Consider the following 15,224-nt stretch of genomic DNA (forward strand, 5'->3'; position numbering starts at 1 on the left):
GGGTGGGGTTGCCACGGGTGGTGCAGGGGCAGGTGCGGGGGTTTGCGGGGGATGGGGAGGGGTCCTGGGGCGCTGCAGGTGGTGGAGGGGCAGATATCAGTGCACATAGTCTCTGTGGTAGTTAGTGAGGGTTGGTGATGGTGTGAGAGGGGTGAAGGCCAGTACACAGACAGGCAGCTAGAGAGCAGGATGAGGGTGACAGGGCATAGTGACGGGGAGTACTTAGCAGATATAGGGGTGGGCTACAGGTGTGATGTCACAGTGTGTGTACCTTTGCTCTCATGTGTGAGGTATGTGAGGTATATGTGAGGTATATGTGAGGTATGTGTGAGGTATGTGTGAGGTAAGGATGTGCGGGTCGTGGTGGCCACTAACCTCCAGGCTGCTGCTGTGAGATGGTGACTGCAGAGGGAGGGAGCTCAGACCGAGCAGCAATGGGTCGTGGTCAGCATTCCTTCCTGTCCCCGTTCCGCCGCACACTGTCCGCCCCGTCTGACTGGCATCATTCCTCCATTGTCACGATCCGGGTATCTGGACGCCATTACTTACCCTTCAGAGGCCTCCTAAGGCTGGCTCAGCGTTCCAGGACCGGATCCCGCTGTTCCTGAGTTTCCACATGCAGAATGTCAGAGTGGTGATTTCATCAGCCGCGGCCTCCGCTGTGCCCGCGTGGTTAAATGTGCGCTTGTCAGTCTGGCGTCTCCTGTCTCCTGTGGCCGGCGTCGCCATTACTGTTTCAATTCTCACATGGATTACAAACCAAACTTCCCTCCAAGTGTCTGCATGGGCGCAGCCATCTTGGATTTTGTCATCTGAGCATTTCCACCAATCTGCTGTCTGTATTGTTGATTTGCATAATTGCCTAGCCAACCCCTTCCTTGCTGCAGGTATAAGTAAGCTGTGCCTGAGCAAGGAAGGCGTCAGTGCTTTGGTTGTCTAACCTAGTTCCAGTTTGTCTCTCTCCTGTGGTTGTCTTCCAGGTTCCAGCTCCTGTCTCCAGACTTCTGCTATAGAGACCCGCACCAGCATTCCATCTGCGGTGTAGCCTGACTCTCCGATCCATTCTGGACTCACCTGTTTCCAGTTACATCAATCACCTGCTTCCAGCCCAGCTTCCAGCAGTGTACAGCTTCTCTTAAAGGGCCGGTGTCCTTTCTGCAGTTTACCACTCTCCACCGGTATTATTATTTCACCGCTCTCAAACTCCAAACTTCATCAATCACCTGCTTCCAGCCCAGCTTCCAGCAGTGTACAGCTTCTCTTAAAGGGCCGGTGTCCTTTCTGCAGTTTACCACTCTCCACCGGTATTATTATTTCACCGCTCTCAAACTCCAAACTTCATTATTATTTCATCGCTCTCAAGTTCGTTTATTATTTAACTGGTTCCAGCCAGTATCCACTCCGTACCAACAACAGTCTGGTTCCAGCCAGTATCCACAGCAGCCGTTTTATCTTCAGCAACCCAGCCTTTCCTGGAACACCAGCTGGTACGATCCTGGGTTCTCTCCATTGCTACAGTCAGGCCTGGTAAGGACTTTCCAACTAGAAGATTATAAGAACTGTCTCACTCTACCAGTGCCTGTGGCCCTTGCCACCCTGTAGTACCCAGGAATTGTATTTATCCTCTGTTGACTTTTATGTTTCCTTTACTGCTGCTGTGTTACGGAGTTTGTCATAATAAACATCATTGACTTTTATCCTGGTTGTCGTGGTCACGCCTTCGGGCAGTTATTCTACATGTTACTTACATGTCTAGGGGTCTGATACAACCTCCCAGGTTCCGTTACATCTCAGCCCCTACAACTGAGGCTGCCTCCCGTCAGCTCAGGCCCTCAGTTGTGACAGTAAGCACTGACCTAATGAATCCAGCCGGAGACCAGGATCAAGCGGCCAGGCCAATGCAAGAACTGGCAGCCCGACTTGAACATCAGGAGGCTGCACAGGGCCACATCATCCGCTGTCTCCAGGATCTCTCTACACGGCTGGATGGGATTCAAACGACCCTCCGTGGACCTGGCACGTCCGGTGCGTCCACTACAGTGACAGCAGCTGTAACCCCACCCACCTTACCCATTTCCAGTCCACATCTTCATCTTCCAACGCCAGCAAAATTTGATGGATCTCCAAGGTTCTGCAGGGGATTTCTCAATCAATGTGAAATCCACTTTGAGCTTCTACCTGGCAATTTCTTCAGTGACCGTACCAAAATTGCCTATATCATCTCCCTTCTCAGTGGCTCAGCCCTTGACTGGGCATCACCTTTATGGGAGAAGTCTGATCCCCTGCTATCCTCCTATACTGACTTTGTAGCTACATTCAGGCGCATCTTAGACGAGCCAGGCCGGATAACATCTGCTTCATCTGAGATTCTCCGTTTACGCCAGGGAACACGTACTGTGGGACAGTATCTTATACAGTTTAAAATCCTGGCATCCGAACTGGCATGGAACGACGAGGCCCTGTATGCTGCATTCTGGCATGGCTTATCAGAACGCATCAAGGATGAGTTAGGTACCAGAGACTTGCCCTCTAAGTTGGATGAGCTAATTTCTCTTTGCACGAAGGTTGATCTACGTTTCAGAGAGAGAGAGCAACTGAGCGAGGAAGATCATCTACTCCTAAATCTTCTGCTCCTCCTCCTCGTCAACCATCTCCATCCAAGGATGAGCCTATGCAAATTAGTCGTTCCCGTCTATCTCCCGCTGAGCGCCGAAGACGTCTCTCTGAGTCTCTCTGTCTCTACTGTACAGCTCCGTCGCACACTATCAATGCCTGTCCCAAACGTCCGGGAAACTCCAGATCCTAGCTCGCCAAGGAGAGGGCCGGCTAGGAGTAATGATCTCCTCTCCATCTCCTCATGACTGTAACCTCCCAGTGTCGCTCCAAATTGCTCAACGTTACAGGAACGTCATTGCCCTCCTTGATTCCGGAGCAGCTGGGAATTTCATAACCGAAGCTTATGTTAAACGGTGGTCCCTACCCACCGAGAGACTGTCCTCGTCCATCTCTTTGACTGCCGTGGATGGCAGCAAGATTTTTGACGCAGTCATTTCCTTAAGGACTCTTCCAGTTCGTCTGAGAGTGGGAGTTCTTCATTCTGAGTATATTTCTTTTTTAGTGATTCCAAGAGCCACACATCCAGTGGTTTTAGGCCTTCCATGGCTCCGTCTCCACAACCCATCAATTGACTGGACGACTACGCAAATACTGGCATGTGGTCCCTCCTGTGCTGAGACTTGTTTAGCCAAAGTTCTTCCTGTTTGTTCTTCCTTCCCCAGGTCATCTGATGTTCCGCCTCCTCCATATCAAGACTTCACGGACGTGTTCAGTAAAGCCTCTGCTGATATCCTTCCTCCTCATAGAGAATGGGACTGCCCAATCGACCTCATTCCAGGGAAGGTTCCACCGCGAGGTCGAACTTATCCGTTGTCTCTGCCTGAGACACACTCCATGGAAGAGTACATCAAAGAGAACCTGGCGAAGGGTTTCATCCGACCATCTTCTTCTCCAGCCGGCGCAGGCTTCTTCTTCGTTAAGAAGAAAGACGGTGGTCTGCGTCCGTGCATCGACTACAGAGGTCTGAACGACATTACAGTCAAGAACCGATACCCTTTACCCCTGATTACCGAGCTCTTTGATAGAGTTAGTGGTGCAACTATTTTCACAAAGCTGGACTTGAGGGGTGCCTACAATCTCATCCGAATCCGTGAGGGTGACGAGTGGAAGACCGCCTTTAACACCCGTGACGGACATTATGAGTACCTCGTCATGCCCTTCGGATTGAGCAACGCTCCAGCAGTCTTCCAGCACTTCGTGAATGAGATTTTCAGGGACATCTTGTACCGCCATGTCGTGGTTTATCTAGACGACATCCTCATCTTTGCTAATAATCTCGAAGATCATTGTTTCTGGGTAAAAGAGGTTCTTTCCCGTCTCCGTGTCAATCACCTCTATTGTAAATTGGAGAAGTGTGTGTTTGAAGTTAAAACCATTCCGTTTCTAGGTTACATTGTGTCCGGTTCCGGACTAGAGATGGATCCTGAGAATCTCCAAGCAATCCAGAATTGGCCTATTGTTAGGGTCTCCTGCCCTGTGCTGCCATGTCGTCATGGCAACCGGGAGACAAGTGCTAGTGGAGTAACCTGAGCGCAGCTGATACTCCGGTTCGGGTCTTTTGCTGTGCAGTGGTTATAGGCTCTGTGCACGGCAGGGGATCCGGTGCTGGTTTTTGTGCTCACAGTCTGTGAGGTCTGAGTGGGGCGTGGACAGCACCTGCTTTATAAGGCCTCTTTTCAGGGTAAGCAGATGCTGCTGAATCTTTGTTGGTTAGTCAGTTCATGAAAGTTAGCCAGTACTGTGTAGCTTTGTATTTGTTTGTTGCTTACTGCAAATAGGCCTGGGGATTTGGTATTACACGCTGCCAATCCAGACCTAGCAGTAAGACTGGAGTCAGTCGTTTAGCTTGCTGGGGTTCTGTTACCACTCTGTGAACTTAGCAAGTTTGCGGCTGTATTCTAAGACTTGCCTGTCTAATCCTGTCTCACTGTGCTAGGTGTCAGGGGTCAGTTTAGTGGCAGTAAGCTAAAACCTGTGCACTGCAAGTGAGAAATAGGATTGTGGAGACTCTCCTTGTGTCTATCATTCCATCTCTGACCAAGGAGTTTACTGCCACACCCGTTGGTAACCCTTTAGGGTTTTGCTGTTGCCCTTAGCAACAGCATTTCGGGTTCTCTATGTATTAAAACACAACATCTTGCTTTTTCCATCTGTGCAGTTCTAATACAAAGGAGATACCCAGTTCCTTAGCCTCTGGGCTTCTCTGTTCACTTTGTGTGTATTTTGTTACCCTATTACCTTCTGTGTACGTTATGTCATGTTCCCCAGTTTGTCTGTGAGTCCATTTGTTTTGCATAACAGTTCAGACACCGGTACTTTCCTGCAGACACTGGAGTGCATGACAGTTCTGACACCAGTGCTTTCCTGCAGGCACTGGTGTGCATAACATATTCAGCAGCCTAATACTCCTGTTGAAATTTTGTGGGAATATGGAGCATACCCCTCAAAATACGTTGCAACAGGTGGTCGATCAGGTGCAGGTCCTGACTCGACAATTTAATGATTTGTCCATTAAAATGCACACCTCCCAGGCTGCTGGTGGAGCTCCCGCAGCAGCAGCACCTGCAGGGGTTAAGGAGCCGAAAGTAAATCTCCCGGATCGTTTTTCTGGAGATCGCTCTCAGTTCTTTTGTTTCAAGGAGAGCTGCAAGCTATACTTCCGGCTTAGGCCTCAGTCTTCTGGGTCGGAGATTCAGCGGGTGGGCATAGTGATTTCCTTGCTACAAGGAGACCCACAGGTCTGGGCATATGGGTTGCAGCCTGACTGTCCGTCGCTTAAAAGTGTTGATGCTTTTTTTACGGCACTGGGCATGTTGTATGATGACCCTGACAAGACGGCCTCAGCCGAGGCTCAGATTTCGATCCTTAAGCAAGGGCGAAGGCCAGTTGAGGTTTACTGTACGGAGTTTCGGAGGTTGGCCCATGATACCCAGTGGAATGACCCAGCCCTGAGACACCAGTACCGAAGAGGTCTTTCTAACCAGATAAAGGACCAACTGGTACAATATCCCTTGCCTGATAGCTTGGATCAGCTCATGCAGTTATCCATCCGGGTGGATAGACGGCTGAGAGAGCGTAGGCTTGAAAGGGAGACTGAGATTTCCTTCCTTCCCAAGGGAACCTCAGACTCTGAGGAATTTTCTGAGGAGCCTATGCAGATTGGGGCTACCCGCCTCTCCTCGCGTGAGAAGACGCGGAGGAGACAGCAGGGGTTGTGTTTGTACTGTGGGAATAAAGGTCATGTGGTAGTATCATGCCCAGAAAAGCCGGAAAACTTCAGGGCCTGAGGGTGATGGGAAATATCCTGTCAGGCCAGAAGTCAGAATTTCCCAAGAAGACTTTTATCATTCCGGTGACCTTGAAGATCCTTGGTCAAACTGTCAAGACTGAGGCCTTTGTGGACAGTGGGGCCGACGGGGTTTTTATGGACCGCCAATTCGCCCTGAAACACTCTGTTCCCTTAGTACCCTTGGCATCGGAAATTGAGATTTGTGGGTTAAACGGGGAACCATTATCCCAAGGTAAAATTACCTCTTGCACTAGCCAGATTTCTTTGTTTATTGGAGCCACACACTCTGAAAAATTGTCCTTTTATGTGACTGTCTGTACTTTTGCCCCATTGGTGTTGGGGTTACCCTGGTTAAGGGCCCACAATCCTCAATTTGACTGGGTCTCTAGGGAGATTCTTAGTTGGGGTACTGATTGTTTCAGGAGTTGCTTGAGCCTTCCAGTCAGGCTCTCGCAGCTAAGTTTGCCAGGATTGCCAGGGTGTTATGCAGATTTTGCGGACGTGTTCTCCAAAAAAGTTGCAGAGGTACTACCTCCCCATCGCCCCTATGACTGTGCCATTGATTTGTTGCCAAATGCTAAGCTTCCCAAGAGCAGGTTGTACTCCCTGTCACGTCCTGAGACTCAGGCTATGGCAGAGTACATTCAGGAGAACTTGGCTAAGGGATTTATCAGACCTTCACAGTCTCCAGTTGGGTCGGGGTTCTTCTTCGTGGGTAAAAAGGACGGTTCGTTGCGACCCTGCATCGACTTCAGGGAATTGAACCGTATCACGATTAAAAACTCATACCCACTGCCTCTCATTTCGGTCTTGTTTGACCAGCTTCGTACTGCCACCATTTTTTCTAAGATTGACCTACGCGGTGCGTACAATCTAATCCGAATAAGAGAGGGGGATGAATGGAAGACTGCCTTTAATACCCACTCAGGGCATTATGAATATTTGGTGATGCCTTTTGGGCTCTGTAATGCCCCGGCAGTCTTCCAGGATTTCATGAATGATGTGCTCAGGGAATATTTGGATAGATTCTTAGTTGTATACTTAGATGACATCCTAATCTTCTCCCATTCCCTGGAGGAACATCGGAAGCATGTACGCTTAGTCCTCCAGAAACTCAGAGACCACCGGCTTGGGGCGAAGCTGGAGAAGTGCGAATTTGAAGTTCAGCAAATCGCATTTCTAGGATATATTATCTCCCCAGAAGGTTTCCAAATGGAGGGTTCCAAGGTACAGGCAGTCCTGGAATGGGTGCAGCCCACTAGTTTGAAGGCGCTTCAGCGTTTCCTGGGCTTTGCGAATTTTTATAGACGATTTATCGCTGGATTTTCGTCTATAGTGGCGCCCTTGGTGGCACTCACTAAGAAAGGGGCGGATGTTGCTCACTGGTCTTGTGAGGCTAAAGCGGCTTTTGCCCGTCTCAAAAGGGCATTTGTTTCGGCCAAGGTGCTGCGACACCCAGATCCAGAGCGTCCTTTTGTGGTGGAGGTGGATGCCTCTGAGATGGGTATTGGGGCAGTGCTTTCTCAGATGGGAGTGTCTGATAATCGCCTTCATCCCTGTGCTTACTTTTCCCGTAAATTTTCGCCTGCCGAGATGAATTATGACGTGGGTAACCGGGAATTGTTGGCTATTAAGGATGCACTCGAGGAGTGGAGACACTGGCTTGAGGGGGCTAAGTTTGTGGTCTCAATTCTCACTGACCATAAGAATCTGGCATATTTAGAGTCAGCGAAGCATCTCAATGCCAGGCAGGCACGATGGGCTTTGTTTTTTGCTCGCTTTAATTTTTTGATAACATATCGCCCTGGGTCAAAAAACATCAAGGCTGATGCGCTCTCACAGAGTTTTGCTCCAATCCAGGAGACCACCGAGGAGCCGTTGCCCATTGTTTCCCCATCATGTATTAAAGTGGGCATTACCCAGGACCTCTTATCATTAGTCCTTAGAGCACAGGAGCAGGCTCCTCCAGACCTTCCGGTAGGTCTTTTGTTTGTGCCTCCTAGGTTAAGACAGCGAGTGTTCCTGGAATTCCATGCCAAGAAGTCGGCAGGTCACCCGGGTATTGCCAGAACTCGGGAGTTGCTATCTAGGGCGGTGTGGTGGCCCTCGGTGGCTAAGGATGTGGATCAGTGGGTTCGGGCATGTGACATCTGTGCCCGAAATAAGACTCCTAGAGGGGTTCCTGTTGGCCCATTACATCCACTCTCTATCCCATCTAAGCCATGGACCCACATTTCAATGGATTTTGTGGTGGACTTGCCCAAATCCTCGGGGATGACAGCCATCTGGGTTGTCGTTGACAGGTTTTCGAAGATGGCGCACTTCGTTCCACTGGTTGGGCTGCCATCAGCCAGACACCTGTCTGAATTATTTATGCTGCATGTTGTGCGTCTCCACGGGTTGCCACTTGATGTGGTCTCTGACCGCGGATCCCAGTTTGTGGCCAAATTCTGGAGGGCATTTTGTTCCGATCTCCAGATTTCTGTCAGCTTGTCGTCAGGCTACCATCCGCAGTCTAATGGGCAGACTGAAAGGGTGAACCAGTCCTTGGAGCAGTTCCTCAGGTGTTATGTCTCTAAGTGTCAGACTGACTGGGTTGCTCATCTGTCCATGGCGGAGTTTGCCTATAACAACGCGGCTCACTCTGCTACAGGGATCTCTCCCTTCCTTTGTGTGTATGGGCATCATCCTAAGGCCAATTCTTTTGACCCCCTGGACTCCACGCCTGGTGGTTCCTCTGTGGTTTCGGTCCTTAGAGGTATTTGGCGGAAAGTGAAGAAAGCCCTTGTGTCTGTGTCATTAGTGACCAAAAGGGTTTTTGATAAGCGGAAAAGACCCTGCAGCTTCAAATTAGGAGACTTCGTCTGGTTGTCTACCAAGAATTTGAAGTTGAGACAGCCATCTCATAAGTTAGGGCCCCGGTTCATCGGCCCTTATAAGATCACCAGGGTTATCAATCCGGTGGCATTTCAGTTAGATCTGCCCCGTTCTTTGGGTATCAATAAAACATTTCATTGTTCCCTTTTAAAACGGGCGATTAGTAATCCTTCTTCCAGTGGAAGACCTTCCCCTCTTCTGATACGTGGCCAGAGGGAGTTTGTTGTTGAAAGGATTCTTGACTCCAAGGTGGTTCGGGGTCGGCTGTCATTTTTGGTGCACTGGAAGGGGTATGGCCCGGAGGAGCCGTCGTGGGTGCGCAGTTGTGATCTTCATGCCCCCAGACTGATACGCTCTTTCTTCTCGCAGTTCCCCGATAAACCCGGTGGTAGGGGTTCTTTGACCCCTCGTCAGAGGGGGGGTACTGTTAGGGTCTCCTGCCCTGTGCTGCCATGTCGTCATGGCAACCGGGAGACAAGTGCTAGTGGAGTAACCTGAGCGCAGCTGATACTCCGGTTCGGGTCTTTTGCTGTGCAGTGGTTATAGGCTCTGTGCACGGCAGGGGATCCGGTGCTGGTTTTTGTGCTCACAGTCTGTGAGGTCTGAGTGGGGCGTGGACAGCACCTGCTTTATAAGGCCTCTTTTCAGGGTAAGCAGATGCTGCTGAATCTTTGTTGGTTAGTCAGTTCATGAAAGTTAGCCAGTACTGTGTAGCTTTGTATTTGTTTGTTGCTTACTGCAAATAGGCCTGGGGATTTGGTATTACACGCTGCCAATCCAGACCTAGCAGTAAGACTGGAGTCAGTCGTTTAGCTTGCTGGGGTTCTGTTACCACTCTGTGAACTTAGCAAGTTTGCGGCTGTATTCTAAGACTTGCCTGTCTAATCCTGTCTCACTGTGCTAGGTGTCAGGGGTCAGTTTAGTGGCAGTAAGCTAAAACCTGTGCACTGCAAGTGAGAAATAGGATTGTGGAGACTCTCCTTGTGTCTATCATTCCATCTCTGACCAAGGAGTTTACTGCCACACCCGTTGGTAACCCTTTAGGGTTTTGCTGTTGCCCTTAGCAACAGCATTTCGGGTTCTCTATGTATTAAAACACAACATCTTGCTTTTTCCATCTGTGCAGTTCTAATACAAAGGAGATACCCAGTTCCTTAGCCTCTGGGCTTCTCTGTTCACTTTGTGTGTATTTTGTTACCCTATTACCTTCTGTGTACGTTATGTCATGTTCCCCAGTTTGTCTGTGAGTCCATTTGTTTTGCATAACAGTTCAGACACCGGTACATTCCTGCAGACACTGGAGTGCATGACAGTTCTGACACCAGTGCTTTCCTGCAGGCACTGGTGTGCATAACACCTATACCCTTAAGCCTCAAAGGGGTCCAGAGGTTCCTAGGGTTCGCCAATTATTATAGAAAATTTATACGAGACTTTTCCACCATTGTGGCGCCTATCACTGCATTAACCAAGAAAGGTGCTAATCCGTCCAAGTGGTCCGAGGAAGCTACACAGGCCTTTCACCTTCTGAAGCAACGGTTCATCTCTGCACCAGTTCTGAAACAGCCCGACACCGACTCTCCTTTTATCTTAGAGGTAGATGCCACCTCCGTTGGAGTAGGAGCAGTGTTATCCCAGAGGGCCAAAGATGGACATCTACATCCTTGCAGTTTCTTCTCCCGGAAGTTCTCCCCAGCTGAGCGCAACTATGCCATTGGCGATCAGGAGTTGCTAGCCATCAAGCTCGCTCTGGAGGAGTGGAGATACCTGTTGGAGGGAGCTTCCCACTCAATCACCATACTTACCGACCACAAAAATCTTTTATATCTCAAAGGCGCACAATTTCTGAATCCTCGTCAGGCCAGATGGGCACTTTTCTTCTCTAGGTTTGACTTTAAACTCCAGTTCTGTCCGGGTTCTCAGAATCGTAAGGCCGATGCCCTTTCCCGCTCATGGGAGCAAGAAAATGAGTCCGAGTCTGCAGACAAGCATCCTATTATTAATCCGTTGGCATTCTCCACGGTAGGGATGGACTCTACGCCTCCACCAGGGAAAAGTTTTGTTAAGCCAGTTCTAAGGAAGAAGCTCATGCATTGGGCCCATGCTTCCCGTTTTGCTGGACATACAGGCATTCAGAAAACCCTTGAATTTATTTCTAGGTCCTACTGGTGGCCAACTCTAAAGAAGGACGTTATGGAATTTATTGCCTCCTGCCCAAAGTGTGCCCAACACAAAGTCTCCCGCCAGTCGCCTGCGGGGCAACTGGTTCCATTATCTGTTCCCCGTCGACCTTGGACCCATTTGTCGATGGACTTTGTTTCCGATCTACCTATCTGCAACAAGTTTAATACCATCTGGGTGGTAGTTGACCGGTTCACCAAGATGGCACATTTCATCCCTCTCACCGGTCTTCCGTCAGCTTCCAAGTTGGCTCAAGTGTTTATACAAGAGATCTTCCGACTTCACGGTCTTCCTGAAGAGATCATCTCGGATCGTGGAGTACAATTTGTAGCCAAATTTTGGCGAAGTTTGTGTCAAGCCCTCCAAGTCAAGTTAAAGTTTTCCACGGCTTACCATCCTCAGACCAATGGTCAAACCGAGAGGGTGAATCAGGACTTGGAGGCCTTCCTCCGTATATATGTGTCTTCCTCTCAAGATGACTGGGTTCAACTCCTTCCTTGGGCCGAGTTCAGCCACAACAATCAATACCATTCCTCATCTTCTTCTACACCATTCTTCATTAATTATGGATTCCACCCTAAAGTCCCAGAATTCCAACCGCTTCCCGCAACTTCTGTTCCAGCAGTGGATGTCACCTTGCGTCAGTTTTCAAATAACTGGAGGAACGTCCGCGCAGCCCTGCTTAAAGCCTCATTCAGGTATAAGAAGTTTGCCGATAGGAAGCGTAGAGCGGTTCCTGCTCTCAAGGTGGGTGATCGTGTGTGGCTGTCCACGAAGAATTTGAGGTTGAGAGTTCCCAGCATGAAATTTGCACCTCGCTACATCGGACCCTTCAAGATTGAACAAGTCATCAATCCTGTTGCCTACAGGTTACAGTTACCATCCTTCTTGAAAATACCCAGGACATTTCATGTTTCTTTGTTGAAACCGCTGATCCTGAATCGGTTTCATTCCGCACTTCCTCCAGCTCCCAAAGTTCAGATTCAACGGGGAGTCGAGTACGAGGTGGCCAAGATTTTGGACTCACGTTTCCGTTACGGTCAGTTACAATACCTCATTGACTGGAAGGGCTATGGTCCTGAAGAACTCTCTTGGACCAATGCCTCAGACGTCCATGCTCCTGCCTTGGTCCGAAATTTCCACGCAAAGTTTCCTTTAAAGCCTAAGAAGTGTCCTGGGGCCACTCCTAAAGGGGGGGGGGGTGCTGTCACGATCCGGGTATCTGGACGCCATTACTTACCCTTCAGAGGCCTCCTAAGGCTGGCTCAGCGTTCCAGGACCGGATCCCGCTGTTCCTGAGTTTCCACATGCAGAATGTCAGAGTGGTGATTTCATCAGCCGCGGCCTCCGCTGTGTCCGCGTGGTTAAATGTGCGCTTGTCAGTCTGGCGTCTCCTGTGACCGGCGTCGCCATTACCGTTTCAATTCTCACATGGATTACAAACCAAACTTCCCTCCAAGTGTCTGCATGGGCGCAGCCATCTTGGATTTTGTCATCTGAGCATTTCCACCAATCTGCTGTCTGTATTGTTGATTTGCATAATTGCCTAGCCAACCCCTTCCTTGCTGCAGGTATAAGTAAGCTGTGCCTGAGCAAGGAAGGCGTCAGTGCTTTGGTTGTCTAACCTAGTTCCAGTTTGTCTCTCTCCTGTGGTTGTCTTCCAGGTTCCAGCTCCTGTCTCCAGACTTCTGCTATAGAGACCCGCACCAGCATTCCATCTGCGGTGTAGCCTGACTCTCCGATCCATTCTGGACTCACCTGTTTCCAGTTACATCAATCACCTGCTTCCAGCCCAGCTTCCAGCAGTGTACAGCTTCTCTTAAAGGGCCGGTGTCCTTTCTGCAGTTTACCACTCTCCACCGGTATTATTATTTCACCGCTCTCAAACTCCAAACTTCATTATTATTTCATCGCTCTCAAGTTCGTTTATTATTTAACTGGTTCCAGCCAGTATCCACTCCGTACCAACAACAGTCTGGTTCCAGCCAGTATCCACAGCAGCCGTTTTATCTTCAGCAACCCAGCCTTTCCTGGAACACCAGCTGGTACGATCCTGGGTTCTCTCCATTGCTACAGTCAGGCCTGGTAAGGACTTTCCAACTAGAAGATTATAAGAACTGTCTCACTCTACCAGTGCCTGTGGCCCTTGCCACCCTGTAGTACCCAGGAATTGTATTTATCCTCTGTTGACTTTTATGTTTCCTTTACTGCTGCTGTGTTACGGAGTTTGTCATAATAAACATCATTGACTTTTATCCTGGTTGTCGTGGTCACGCCTTCGGGCAGTTATTCTACATGTTACTTACATGTCTAGGGGTCTGATACAACCTCCCAGGTTCCGGTACATCTCAGCCCCTACAACTGAGGCTGCCCCCCGTCAGCTCAGGCCCTCAGTTGTGACATCCATCCTGCATGGCAGCGCCAGCTGCTGTGATCGCGGAGCATAGGTAAGCGTCCGGAGCCCTGTGGGCGGGCAGGCACGGTGTTTCCCTGGAGAGGTACGGCGCGCGTCCTTAGGCTGCAGACGGAGGGAGCTCCGGCCCAGCAGCAATGTTGATTAGTGCGTGTCCCGTCCTGGCGCTGTCCCGCTGCACATGCTCCGCACCGCTTGCCGCTGAGCATGGCAGCCCTTGTGTGTATGCTGCAGATGCTGATATAGCGGTGCCTGAGCTAGCGCCCTCTCCCTGGGGTGTGGGTGTCAGGCGGCAGGTATGGTGTGTAGGTGGGAGAGGAGCTGCGGGCGGCGACTCGCTGCCTGCAAGTACCCTCCATATCAGCGCTGTTCCCCTCCCTGCAGATAGTGTCAGTGGCCGTGGTGTACTTTTGCTACTGGTGGCCAGGGCCGGTGCTAGGGTATTCGGTGCCCCCCTGCAAACTATGAATTTTGCGCCCTCCCATATTCCTTTGTTGTGCATCGGGAAAAGTGGTGTGGTCTCACAACTAAGGGGCATGGCCACACAATAGTACCCCCATTTAAAATTACGCCACAATGTAGCACAATCTTATTCATCTTATACGTAATGCCCCACCCGTAGTAGTAGCGTCCTTATACGTAATGCCCCACCCGTAGTAGTAGCGTCCATATACTGTACGTAATGCCCCCCCAATAGTAGTAGTGTCCTTATACATAATGCACCCCCAGTAGTAGTAGCATCCTTATACATAATGCCCCCCCAGTAGTAGTAGCATCCTTATACATAATGCCCCCCCAGTAGTAGTAGCATCCTTATACATAATGCCCCCCCAGTAGTAGTAGCATCCTTATACATAATGCCCCCCCAGTAGTAGTAGTGTCCTTATACATAATGCCCCCCCAGTAGTAGTAGCAGTTATATGTAATGCCCCACAACAGTAATAGTAGCATCCTTATACGTAATGCCCCACCCGTAGTAGTAGCGTCCTTATACGTAATGCCCCCCAGTAGTAGTAGCAGTTATATGTAATGCCCCCCAACAGTAATAGTAGCGTCCTTATACGTAATGCCACCGCTGTAGTAGTAGCATCCTTATACATAATGTGCCCCCAGTAGTAGTACCGTCCTTATACATAATGCCCCCCCAGTAGTAGTAGCATCCTTACATGTAATGCCGTCCCAGTAGTAGTAGCACCGTCCTTATACATAATGCCCCCCAGAAGTAATAGAGTCCTTATACATAATGCCCCCCCAGTAGTAGCGTCCTTATATGTAATGCCCCCCAGTATTAGTAGCCTCCTTATACGTAATGCCCCCCTATAGTAGTAGCGTCCTTATACGTAATGCCCCCCCATAGTAGTAGCGTCGTTATACGTAATGCCCCCCCCATAGTAGTAGCGTCCTTATACGTAATGCCCCCCTATAGTAGTAGCGTCCTTATACGTAATGCCCCCCCATAGTAGTAGCGTCCTTATACGTAATGCCCCCCCTATAGTAGTAGCGTCCCTATACGTAATGCCCCCCCTATAGTAGTAACGTCCTTATACGTAATGCCCCCCTATAGTAGTAGCGTCCTTATACGTAATGCCCCCCTACAGTAGTAGCATCCTTATACGTAATGCCCCCCCTATAGTAGTAGCGTCCTTATACGTAATGCCCCCCCTATAGTAGTAGCGTCCTTATACGTAATGCCCCCCTATAGTAGTAGCGTCCTTATACGTAATGCCCCCCTATAGTAGTAGCGTCCTTATACGTAATGCCCCCCCTATAGTAGTAGCGTCCTTATACGTAATGCCCCCCCTATAGTAGTAGCGTCCTTATACGTAATGCCCCCCCTATAGTAGGTGCGTC

Source organism: Pseudophryne corroboree, chromosome 1 (genome assembly GCF_028390025.1).
Source record: "Pseudophryne corroboree isolate aPseCor3 chromosome 1, aPseCor3.hap2, whole genome shotgun sequence".
NCBI classification, from domain to species: Eukaryota; Metazoa; Chordata; class Amphibia; order Anura; family Myobatrachidae; genus Pseudophryne; species Pseudophryne corroboree.